General features: G+C 42.8%; 1 pseudogene across 1 annotated transcript; it reads left to right on the forward strand.

The window, feature by feature from the left end:
* The first annotated feature begins 2,149 nt into the window (after positions 1-2,149).
* LOC311525662 (large ribosomal subunit protein uL11 pseudogene) lies at positions 2,150-7,193 on the forward strand (annotated as a pseudogene). Its single transcript has 2 exons — positions 2,150-2,188; positions 6,819-7,193. The product of its transcript is annotated as a large ribosomal subunit protein uL11 pseudogene (transcript).
* The last annotated feature ends 4,697 nt before the right edge of the window (positions 7,194-11,890 follow it).

Here is an 11,890-nt window from a genome sequence, read left to right on the forward strand (position 1 = left end):
TTGGCATTCCAGCAGAACCTCCTTGCTCCCTGTCCCATTTGTGCATGTGCGCACACACTGGGGTGGTATCTCCCATCATACCCACTGATATCCTTTGGCGCAGCGCTATGGGTTGGCGATGAGTTAAAAATGGGAGTGAACTAACTTGGCTAAACTCCCCTATCTTTTACCATGTTATTTTTTTGAAAGCTTAAAAACATCAGCAATGGTCAGGGCTCAGTATTCGTGCTCCAGCACATTAGTAATTGTCCTGTAAGCTTACAGGCAACCAAAGGGTCTGGTTTTCAAAGCAAAACCCATAAATCACTCCAGATCCTTCATAAACAGCATTGCAGACATAGCAAAAAGAGCACTGACCGCTGGAAGCCCATAGCCCAGACTGAGAGCAAATATGCTGGATTTCAGTAAAACCCACTTGGTGCTTTTGGCAGTGTTTGGAGGTGACATTGCATTTCTAATGACTTTTTCTTTGTCACTGCAATCAGAAGTGGAAAAGTCAAAAGGATGCAGTTATATGAGAGTCCCACTTTTCTTTGCATCCTTCAGCTCAGTAACATGGTATCCTAAACCAGGGGATCTCTGAGGACATCTTCTCATATGTTTTAACCCATGTTTGGAAGTTGTTTTCATCTCTTTCAATTAAGTGTGAATCATGAAACTACGACTGAAGTTTTACATAAAGTGGTACAAACCATGGCAACTGGTCTTTACTCCTTCCTCTGACACAAGGCTTCCCTTATTAGGAATTTTAGCAATGTTTTTGTGAATACTGAAACAGAGGCCGAACCATGAACAGATGTGCAGAAAACACTTAACAGATGTTTTTACAATGTTGACTCCCATGAGAGCATTTCCCTTGGTTTCATTGCATATGTATATTCCCTCATTAGGCTGATGAAGATGGATGTGATCTGTGGTTGGGCCAAATATCCTCCAGCTCAGTGAGCAAAGATAGGGAAGTTTTGTGTCTAGGTCACCACATGTTCATATACTACAATGATGAGAGCCATATACATACATATACAGACTTAATGTACGGCACCTTGGGTCTGATCCTGATTCCATTGAAGTCATTGGCAAATCTCCTGTTGTGTTTCAATGGCCCAATCCTGCTCCTGCTGAGTTGCAATTTCTTCTTAAAGGGACACTGCTTATTAAAATAGAAAGGATTTTTAAAATGTTTCCACTCTTTTTGTCGCTGATTTATTTTTTGTATTCTACTCAGCTCAGAAAAGGAAGCTAGACTGGATGATTTTGCTTTCCGCTTGTGCTGCACTAGCATATTCCTGTTCTCTTTGAGTTTCCCTCAGTGTAGATGACTGTGTGGGGTTCTTTTGCGTAAGTTTTCATTTTAATATTTGGAGGGGCACCCACTGGGGGAAAATGTTATAAAAACATTTCTAGTCACATTAGGTTGTGTAAATTATTGTTGATTACAGATCAGAATTTTGGGCCTAACTGTGTGATAGTATCCTTCTAAGTTTAGCTTAACAGGTGATTCACGCAGTGTAAACCCAAACCAAAACATCAACCAACTTTGGAGAACTTTTCAGAGCTGATGGTAGAAGGTGCAGCACAGCCAGCATTTCACTCCTCTAAATCCTTTAACAAAGCAGCTTTGAAAGACTGGCATTTCTTTTTATTACTTTTGGTTCTTAACAAAAGCTGCATGATCCCTGATAATCATTTAAGCTCCTTAAATAATTGTATTTCATTTTAACGAGATTTCTGTAGTCACCTGTGGCAAGCCTTGAAATTTGACCTATAAGCACTTGTCATTTTTATACATTGGATACTCCTTACAACTTTCCAAAGAAAAGATTCCTCACTGCTGATTTAGCTTTTCAAATTTACAAAAGGGAATCTTGGTCATTTGAGTGCAGAAAAACCATCTCTCTCCAAGTGACAGAGAAGGAAACCCAGACTGATCAAAGAAACCATAACTAAGTTTCACATTAGTCCATACCATTTGTACAGTACCTCCCCAAAACCTCCATTTCATAATCACAGCCAACACATCAGAGGCAGCTTGCCGGGTGAGATGGTTGGGGGATACCACCTTCCAAGAGGAACAGAAATCCAGAAGACGTTCTGTTTTAGAGTCCCTGCCACCTGGGCAGATAACAAGAGAAAAGTTAACTTACCCAGCATGGTAGTAAAAATGTCAAACAGTTACAGCCAGCCAAAAGTAAATGTATACTGTACTTTCTATGGCTATGTCTACACTACAGTTTATGTCAGCATAACTTATGCCGCTCAGGGGTGTGAATAAACCACCGCCATGAGTGACATAAGTTACATTGACATACGTGCTCATGTGCACAGCACTATGTCGGTGGCAGAGCTTCTCCTGCTGACATAGCTTCTGCCGTTCACAGAGGTGGTTTTATTAACCTCTTCACTAGGTGCACTGCAGCGGCACAGCTGCATCAGTACAGCTGCACCACTGCAGCACTGGGCATGTAGACATGCCCTAAGTAAAACATTTCCTCTACAGTCCGTTGTAGGCATTCAGCAAGCCAGGCCTTGCCTGGAGCATCTCATTCAGAAGTGGTTCAAATGCTTCACCTCTTATTGCCACGACATTAGATGCGTTACAGAGTGATTGATCCCACAGCTTTAGCAGAGCTGTGTGAAAGCAAACAATGCCAATGGAAGCAATGAGGTGAGGTGACACTTGACATGTAAATAAGACATGATTTCAACAAATTGTTACATCTCATTAGCTTGATTCATTTTTGTTATCCTATAGTTCCTATATTTGGCACTCTGTTCCTCCACAAAATGTGGGGATTCCTCGCATCTCTTTGCAATTCATATCTAATTCTTTTTTTACAGCCACACTGCCATTCTGGATTCCCTATGACCTCCCTTTAGATATTTCATGATCCTCTTCTTCATAACTTAGCTTCCTGCTTCCCACTTGTAGGCTCCCCGCCTTTCATCTCTTGAGAACCGCAAGTCCAGCTTTTTGGAGGGTCTCATTTTGGGCCACATGTTTTGGTTCTGCACAGAGCTCCGGTGACACTCTGGCATCTTTGGGAAGCAACCTGCACATACAGGTTTCTGTACAGTGGTGCCAAGCCACAGTTTGAACTGACTGCCAGTGAGAAGCACCTCATCTCTAATCATAGCGTCAATACATATCTGAGACCCCATTACCAAACACAATGTAAAGACCAGCATGAAGGACTCAGACTGCAAAATGGACTTGAGAACATCCATCCATGCCACCTATGAAGGAAAGTAGGGAGACTTGCAGGAGGAACATCTATCAGGACTACATTACTGTCACTGTTCCCTTGGGTTGGGTTTGAACAAGTGGCCAGAAGCTCCATATTCACCTCCATGGCCATCTGGCTTTCTCAGAGGAAATTTATTTTAATCTCTTTTACAAGTAGAATTTTTCCAAGTTTGCTTCCAGTCAAGTCCTGCCCAAAAGAGGTCCTGCACATCTCTCTATCTTCCCTCCATAAGTCCTCCCTCCATTGCTGCTTCTTTCTTTTGGTGAAAAATTAGTCAAGGTAGAGCATCATCACCAAGCCTTGTGGGACCAGTCCCTTTTAGCCCCTTTGTTAAGGAAGGAACATAGATTACATATAGAATATCTGTAGCCTATGGGAAAATAGCAATTGGCGTGTTCTGGTGTCCTGGAGGATGCAATTATAGCCCATCACGTAGTTCTGCCTGTAGCACCAATAACCTCTCTCATAAACTAACTAGGGGTATGTCTACACTACAGTTAGACATCCACAGTTGGCCCATGCCAGCCAACTCGAGCTCATGGGGCTGTGCTATGGGGCTGTTTAATTGTGGTGTAGCCATTTGGGTTCAGGCTTCAGCCCAAGCTCTGGGACATAAGAACGGCCATACTGGGTCAGACCAAAGGTCCATCTAGCCCAGTATCCTGTCTTTCAACAGTGGCCAATGACAGGTGCCCCAGAGGGAATGAACAGAACAATGATCCATTCCCTGTCACCCATTCCCAGCTTCTGGCAAACGGAGGCTAGGGACACCATCCCTGCCCATACTGGCTAATAGCCATTGATGGACCTATCCTCCATGAATTTATCTAGTTCTTTTTTGAACCCTGTTATAATCTTGTCCTTCACAACATCCTCTGGCAAAGAATTCCACAGGTTGACTGTGTGTTGTATGAAGAAATACTTCCTTTTGTTTGTTTTAAACCAGCTGCTTATTATTTTCATTTGGTGACCCCTAGTTCTTGTGTTATGAGAAGAAGTAAATAACACTTCCTTACTTACTTTCTCCCTCGCAGGGTCCTGAATGTCCACACCACAATTAGACAATCCCTTAGCCTGAGCTCTAGTCAGCTGGCATAGACCAGCCATGGGTTTTTTATTGCAGTGTAGGCATACACAAGCCTCGGTGTCCAAATGGGTTTGCTTACATTTCGGTGGTTTTGCCACTGAGCACAGAAGACACTTGTGAAACACTTCTCCAAGTTAAGCTACTGCATGGAGCCTAATTCCTAACTAGAAGCCTGCAGAAACCCATCCAGTCAAGAGCACAGCTGTAATGGCTCATAGTATATTGTTATAGCTTAGCTGTACCTACGTTAAACCCATTAGGTGTCAACCTTTTCATCCATCACAAGAGTACTTCTTATTTCAGCAAGAGGTGACGGTAAAATCAATCCAAGTGAATGAGATTATACCATTGGAACTCTGAGTTGTAGTGCATTGTTTACTCTCGGGAAATTAAATTGTCAGTTATCTTTCCAAATGGGGTGGGAAAGGGAGAAAGCAGGGAGTGCACATTAATACTGTAAAAGTGAAGTTCTAGTCTGAAAAGTGATATGTGAAACTAGCACTTCCTTACTTTACAGCAATGCTCTCTGGGTGCATTCAGAGTCATTGGAGTAGATCTTCATCTGGGGTGAATGAGCATCAAATTACACTGCTTACAAAATTAATGTTCTGAGGTAGCGGCTCCTGAAGCTCAGAACCAACTATCTCTGAGAGAGCGAGCTAGATTCTATGCTGGCTTGTACATCAACAGAATTGCTCACTTAGTTCCAAACTGCTCAGGAGATGATGGGGCTGGGTAGATGTAATGAGGCAGAGATGACCTAGTGGTGACAACACACAAGACAGAGAGAACCCAACTCAACTTTCAAATCCAGGCTGAGTTTGCAGGGCTAGCAGTTAGGAAGAAAGGTTGTTTTAGCCTTTGAATAAAGCAGATTTGATGAGAATATACTTATGCCTCAACTACCCTGAAGGCCCATCATGCCATTTTTAGAATCACTCTAATACAGAGAAAAAAATCTTTGCAGAAGGCTGAGGGGTGGAGCAACAAGAAAAAATGTTCATGGGAACCTTTAACCTCTAGAAGGGTTTGAACAGGGGGCTCCTCTCCTTGTGAATTGGCTACCAGACTTTAAGGTTGTTGCTGCTGGAATTTTAAGTGTGTTTGCTCTATCTCTGACCTCCTGTGAGACAAGAGATTAAATCTCATTTCCTTCCCTGCTCTCCTCCTCTCTGGCTATCCCTTTCCCAAGGCCCATAACAGGAAGATTTTGAGCCTAATTCTGCCCTCAGCTATGCATTTACAGTTCTCATTGACATCAGTGGGGTTGCACAGGCATAAAATGAGGGCAAAATTTAGTCCTTTGATTCTCTTTTATGGTACAACTTGTACTTTAGTTAACATGGTGGATGGTTTGCAATCAAAGGGGATTTTTTGCCAGGAGGAGGAGCTGTGTCTATAATGAAGTGTCCAGTGCCAGTTTTGGAAAAAGAAAGCCATGGTGATGTGTGAGAGACTTATTGAAGGTAACCCAGGTTAAGCTTGTTCAGAGCAAAAATCACTGTTGGCCAAGATTTCAGTCCAGAGTTAAAATATATGCTGTGGAGGTGTAGCAGTGAGTACCAAACAAGGCAACATCCTGCCATTCAATGGATTTACTGCTGATTTACACCAGTGTAAGTAGGATAAGAATGGCCCTGAGTCAGGAGGGAAAAGGCCCAGATTCTCAAAGGCATTTAGGCATCTAACTCCCACTGAAATCAGTGGGAGTTAGGTACTGTGGCAGAGCTCCAACCTTGTCCTCATGGGTCCCGCCCTTCCAGGCAGTTTATGCTAGCTTCAGAGGCTCACTGTGACCCTCCATGTAGCCCTTCTCTCTCTGGGGCCAGGGTACAGTTTACTGAGCCCTTTTCATCATAAGCCAGCAAGGAGTTTGGTGATAGAACTCCCACAGTCTCTGTTGTTCCTACAGGCTTATTCCAAAGCAGGTTAGCCTCCTGTCCAGAAAGGGGCCTGTCTTCCCCTCCCAGGAGGTGTTTCTGTAGTGGCGGGTTGGGGGGAACCCAGGCCCACCCTCTACTCTGGGTTCCAGCCCAGAGCCCTTATGGCCGTAGCTGTTGGCAGCCGACCTTTCACTGCCAGAGTTGCTACATTTCCCTGGGCCACTTCCCCACAGCTCCCTCGCTTCTCTCTCTCTTAACGCCTTCTTCACCCTTATCTTAGGGCTCCCTTTCCAGTGGCTTGAGGGTGTCTTCATTACCCAGCCCTTCAGCCACACTTCCTCTCCTCAGTCTGATTGGAGTGAGCCCTTTTATAGTATCAGAGGGGCCTTAATTAGAGTTAGGTGTTCACATTAGCTTAACAGCCTCACCTGACTCTTTGCACATTAATTGGAGTCAGGTGTTCTCATTAGCCTAATGGCTTCAACTGACTCTTTGCAGGCTAATTGGAGTCCACCCTAGCCTGGAGCAGCTCCTGCTCTGGTCAGTCAGGGAACAGAAAACTGCTTATCCAGTGGACAGTATATCTGTTTGTCTCCCAAAAAGGTTGGTGATGACATCGCCAAGGCAACAGGTGACTGGAAGGGGCTGAGGATCACAGTGAAACTCACTATCCAGAACAGGCAAGCTCAGATGGAGGTTGTCCCTTCTGCCTCTGCCCTGATCATCAAAACCCTCAAAGAGCCTCCCTGTGACAGGAAGAAGCAGAAGAACATTAAATACAGTGGCAGTGTCAGCTTTGATGAGATAGTAAACATCGCACACCAGATGAGGCACAGGTCTTTGGCCCGGGAGCTCTCTGGAACTATTAAGGAGATTCTAGGAACAGCTCAGTCTGTTGGCTGCAATACTGATGGTAGACATCCTCATGATGTCATCGATGACATCAACAGTGGCACAGTAGAGTGCCCAGCTAGCTGAGACAGAAGTCAAGAAGAACTCTCAACATGAAAGCTGATTAAGATTTTTTGTGACAATTACGAACCCTCAGTAAAACCTGCAGTTGTCTGAGAATGGTCTGGTAGTTTAAATACAGGATCCAGGTTGTCATCTGAAGGTGCCAAATGCTGGAATCTAAACACATGGTTACTTCCAGACAATCTTTATTCTGCCACATCAAGATTACACGATTTTTTTCTGGTCACACACTGAACTAATATCTATTAGCTACACTAACAGGTTGTCCTTGAGAGACCCCCCTGCATTTTGGAATGGAGAAAACATGCTACATAAATGTTACAAAGGTTAAAAGTGGAGATTGCCTCTAATTCTAATGGAGACTATACCTTACAAGGTGGAACTTAAAGTGCCACTGTACTTGAACTGGCTTTGCTTAACTCCTATCCCTCGTAAAACTTGCCATCATAAATATATGTATTCCTTGTGAGGAAAAAAAATTATTCTGCTGTACCCAACTGTCCTGGGTCTATCACAGTACCTACATAGTTTTGAGGATCTGGGTCTATGCTACTGAAAGTAAGTGTTTCTGCAGTTGAGGTAATGGAATATATGGGACATTTCCAGTATGTTTTCTTCCTCTGAAGCCCATGCAGATTACTAAGGCTATATCTACACTACACAGCTTTTGTGTTGCTACAGCCATGCTGCTAAAAGTTGCACAGTGTAGCCACTGTTTGTCAGCTCTCCTGACGACAACCCCGTTTGCACTGTCGGCAGGAGAGCGCTCCTGCTAACAAAGTACTGTTCACACTGGCACTTGTGGCAAAACTTTTGTCTTTCAGGGGTAGGGGGCTAACACCTCTGAAAGACAAAAGTTTAGTCGTTCAATTGCCAGTGTAGCCTAAGACTTACATGTGTTCATCAACAGAATAGACCCCACAATGTCTGCTCACAAATGCCTCCTGTAGGCAATTCTCAAAGGAGTCAAGCTTCCTGGGAATCTTACTTACACCACTCTGCCGTGGAATGTGTGGATGTTAGCACATGTCTTGGGTCTCTTTTCTATACATGCAGCCAAGGTTCATGGATTTATTAACTCTGAAACTCACATTTTCTCCTGTTTGATGTGGTGGCTTAAGACCAGTACTCTACAAGCTTCTTTAGTTATCCACACATATTTTTTTTCCTTTGTCAATTAATTTATGTTATGCTTTCCCCACAACAGTTGAATACATTGTTAGAGAACTCAGTAAGTATGTCAAGAAAGGGAGAAAACTTCCAAAGACTCACATAAGAAAGCAAAACCACACGGCTGGTTTTGAACCTAGAGTCTAGCTCATTGCAGCCAACTTTTCAGCCAGCATGTCATACATATGTAAGACAGGAATGGATTTGGTGCTATGCACATATTTTCTGAACCACTGAAGTTTTTCTCTAGCTATTATTTACTTGCTTAAGTTTCCATATACAGTACATACAAATCTAAAAATACCCATGAGTCTCTGGGGATCTGCCATTTCTGACCCCATCTCTGAAACAGGGAAATAATTTCTCTGTATAAGTGCAGCAATCAGGAAAAATAATAATCTTGACTTTTATTGTCAATAAGGATGAAAATCTATGGCCTTGTCTTTTCCTTTGGCCTCTATAGAAACTCTTGCATCAACCAGCTGGGGCCATGTATGGCCTTTGAAAGGCACCCATCGTCTTGGTATCTATGGGCAGATATGTAATTGTAATATTTTATGAGAACGAGAGAGAGAGTTCTACACAAGAAAAAGTCATAATCAAGCTAGTCCAAGCAAGGTCTTGGCATTAGGAATTTACTGAGCTCTAATCCTGGCTCTGACCTCTGAGTCAGCTCCTCATCTGAAAAATGGAGAGAAGAATATTTATCTCCCAAAGCTGTTGTGAGGAACGATGAGTTTATGTTTGTGGAGTGCTTTGAAGATTCAGGCCCCGATCTTGCAAACATTTACACCATGTTTAATTTTCAACACTACTCAAGTGCATAAAATTAAGCATGTGTTTGCAGAATTGATGACTATAAAGACTGAGTATGAATTATATAGATCAGTTAACCTCCTCATTTTTCTGTCTGTTGAATTCACCCTTGTAGCAACAGTATGATATTAGCGGCAAAGAGTCCTGTGGCACTTTGTAGACTAACAGATGTATTGGAGCATAAGCTTTCGTTATAAGCAAGCATTACCCACTTTGTCAGATGCATGTAGTGGAAATTTCCAGAGGCAGGTATAAATATGCAAGCAAGAATCAGGCTAGGGATAACGAGGTTAGTTCAATCAGGGAGGATGAGGCCCTCTTCTAGCAGTTGAGGTGTGAACATCAAGGGACGAGAAACCGTTTTTGTAGTTGGCTAGCCATTCAGTCTTTGTTTAATCCCGAGCTGATGGTGTCAAATTTGCAAATGAACTGAAGCTCAGCAGTTTCTCTTTGAAGTCTGGTCCTGAAGTTTTTTTGCTGCAGGATGGCTACCTTTAAATCTGCTCAAAAACCTGTAGGAGAACACTTCAACCTCCCTGGACACACAATAGCAGATTTAAAGGTAGCCATCCTGCAGCAAAAAAACTTCAGGACCAGACTTCAAAGAGAAACTGCTGAGCTTCAGTTCATTTGCAAATTTGACACCATCAGCTCAGGATTAAACAAAGACTGAATGGCTAGCCAACTACAAAAGCGGTTTCTCCTCCCTTGGTGTTCATACCTCAACTGCTAGAAGAGGGCCTCATCCTCCCTGATTGAACTAACCTCGTTATTCCTAGCCTGATTCTTGCTTGCATATTTATACCTGCCTCTGGAAATTTCCACTGCATGCCTCCGACAAAGTGGGTATTCGCTCACGAAAGCTTATGCTCCAATACGTCTGTTAGTCTTATCAGGTGCCACAGGACTCTTTGCTGCTTTTACAGATCCAGAGTAACACCACTACCCCTCTGATATTTGAGAATGATATTAATTGCCTCAAACTTTTATTTGTATGTATCAAGTTTTTTATTACCCTTGCCAGATACTTTGATGAATGTGCTTGTGAAAAAAGTATCATTCATTAGCTTGGGTGTATTTTTAGATATTGTTTACCTGCAATGCTGAGGTTAGTAATAACCATTGGATCTCTTTGTAGCCTAAAGCAAGGACATTATGTCAACTTATGCTGCTGTGGTGTTTGCAGATTTGCCTGCATTTTTTATGTTCTCCTTTGTTGTAGGGGAGTAGATCTAGATTTTATTTATGTTCACTTGTAATTTATTGACTTTTGCTTGAAAAGCTCCCAGTCTCAGGAACTGTCCATTCCACTTGGGTGTGCAGTTTGATTAAAACTTTTAGCTGAAAGAAAATGTGATTGAAGTTTTAATTTTTACCGCTCATCCATTAATGAATGTTTTCTTTTGACCATAATGAAATAGCAGCCTCATGTTAACTTTACATTGGTAGTTTATTCCTGGAGCTGGGGAATTCCATAACAATCATTTGCACATCTGAGCTACTTAGCTTTCCCAGCCAGTACCAGTATAGGCACAGGTCTGAAATCCACACAAAAGAGAAACATGATCTCTGTCATCATAGTTGTGCTAATCTATCTCTGCAAATTGAAAATGCTTTTGGGAGTACACAAATGGAATTTACAACAGCCCATGGGACTTTCAGCTGCAGAACTGAACTGAGGTAAAAACTGTGGCTGTTGTTTTTTAATGGGCTAGATAATTTTATGACCACTAACAATCATTGTTACAGGTAAACTCAAATAATAGGAGTAATCAAATCTCATGGTTAATCTAATTTCGCAAAAGCCTCTAGCTGCATATTCCATTCATGTAATTTTATAAGCAGTAAACTCATCCCAGCCCAGCCCCAGTACAAGTGATAAAGAGTATTTCCTGTGTTCGTTTTTCCCACAGCTTGCTGCCCTGATTTCTAAGCACAAGTAAGGGGTAGGTATGAGTTTAGCCTCTGAGAGGAACACATCCTTCTTTGAAGCTGGTGAGCCTCAATAAATACAACTGCATCTAATTAGCTTCTAGCTAGGATGGCTTCCCTGAACAGCCTCTGAACAGCTGGGGATTAACCCCTATGTAGCTCAGGAAGGCTTCCTGCCAGGGACACCACTGGAGCAAAGAATGGCAGGGCATTGGGGTCCTCTTCATGGAAGGCTCACCCCCAAGACATGTATTTCACATGACAACCCCCTCTTCCCCTCCCCCCCAACACCCCTTTTATGAAGGTTCTCAGTATTTTTTGCATATACTGAGAACTCAGAGGGAAAGTTATGAGACAAACAGAATGTAGAGAAACATTGGCAGGCTCTGGAGGGGTTTGGGCAGGAGGCTTCTCTCCTTGTGAATTGGCTGCCAGACTTTAAGGTTGTTGCTGCTGGAATTTTAAGTGTGTTTGCCCTGCCTCTGAGCTCTCACCCCACTCCATACAACACTACACAATTGCCTAGATCGGGGTGTTCAAATATTTTCATAGCATGGGGTACATCTGAATAGAGAGATTTTCTGATGGTTGCCTCATTCCTTGTTGTACACGCTGCCTTTCCTCCCCTGCATGATGGCATAACATCTCTGCAGAAACTGATTGCACAGAATAATCACCATAAATAACCAAAGTATTTTAGCTGCCTTTAATCCAATAAGTGTTTTTTCCTTTTAGAAGATCATCAAGCACATTCTGTACTTTTGCTCCCCCTCCCATCTGTT

The sequence above is a fragment of the Lepidochelys olivacea genome (assembly GCF_965140295.1).
Source record: "Lepidochelys olivacea isolate rLepOli2 genome assembly, chromosome: 8".
In the NCBI taxonomy this organism is placed as follows: Eukaryota; Metazoa; Chordata; order Testudines; family Cheloniidae; genus Lepidochelys; species Lepidochelys olivacea.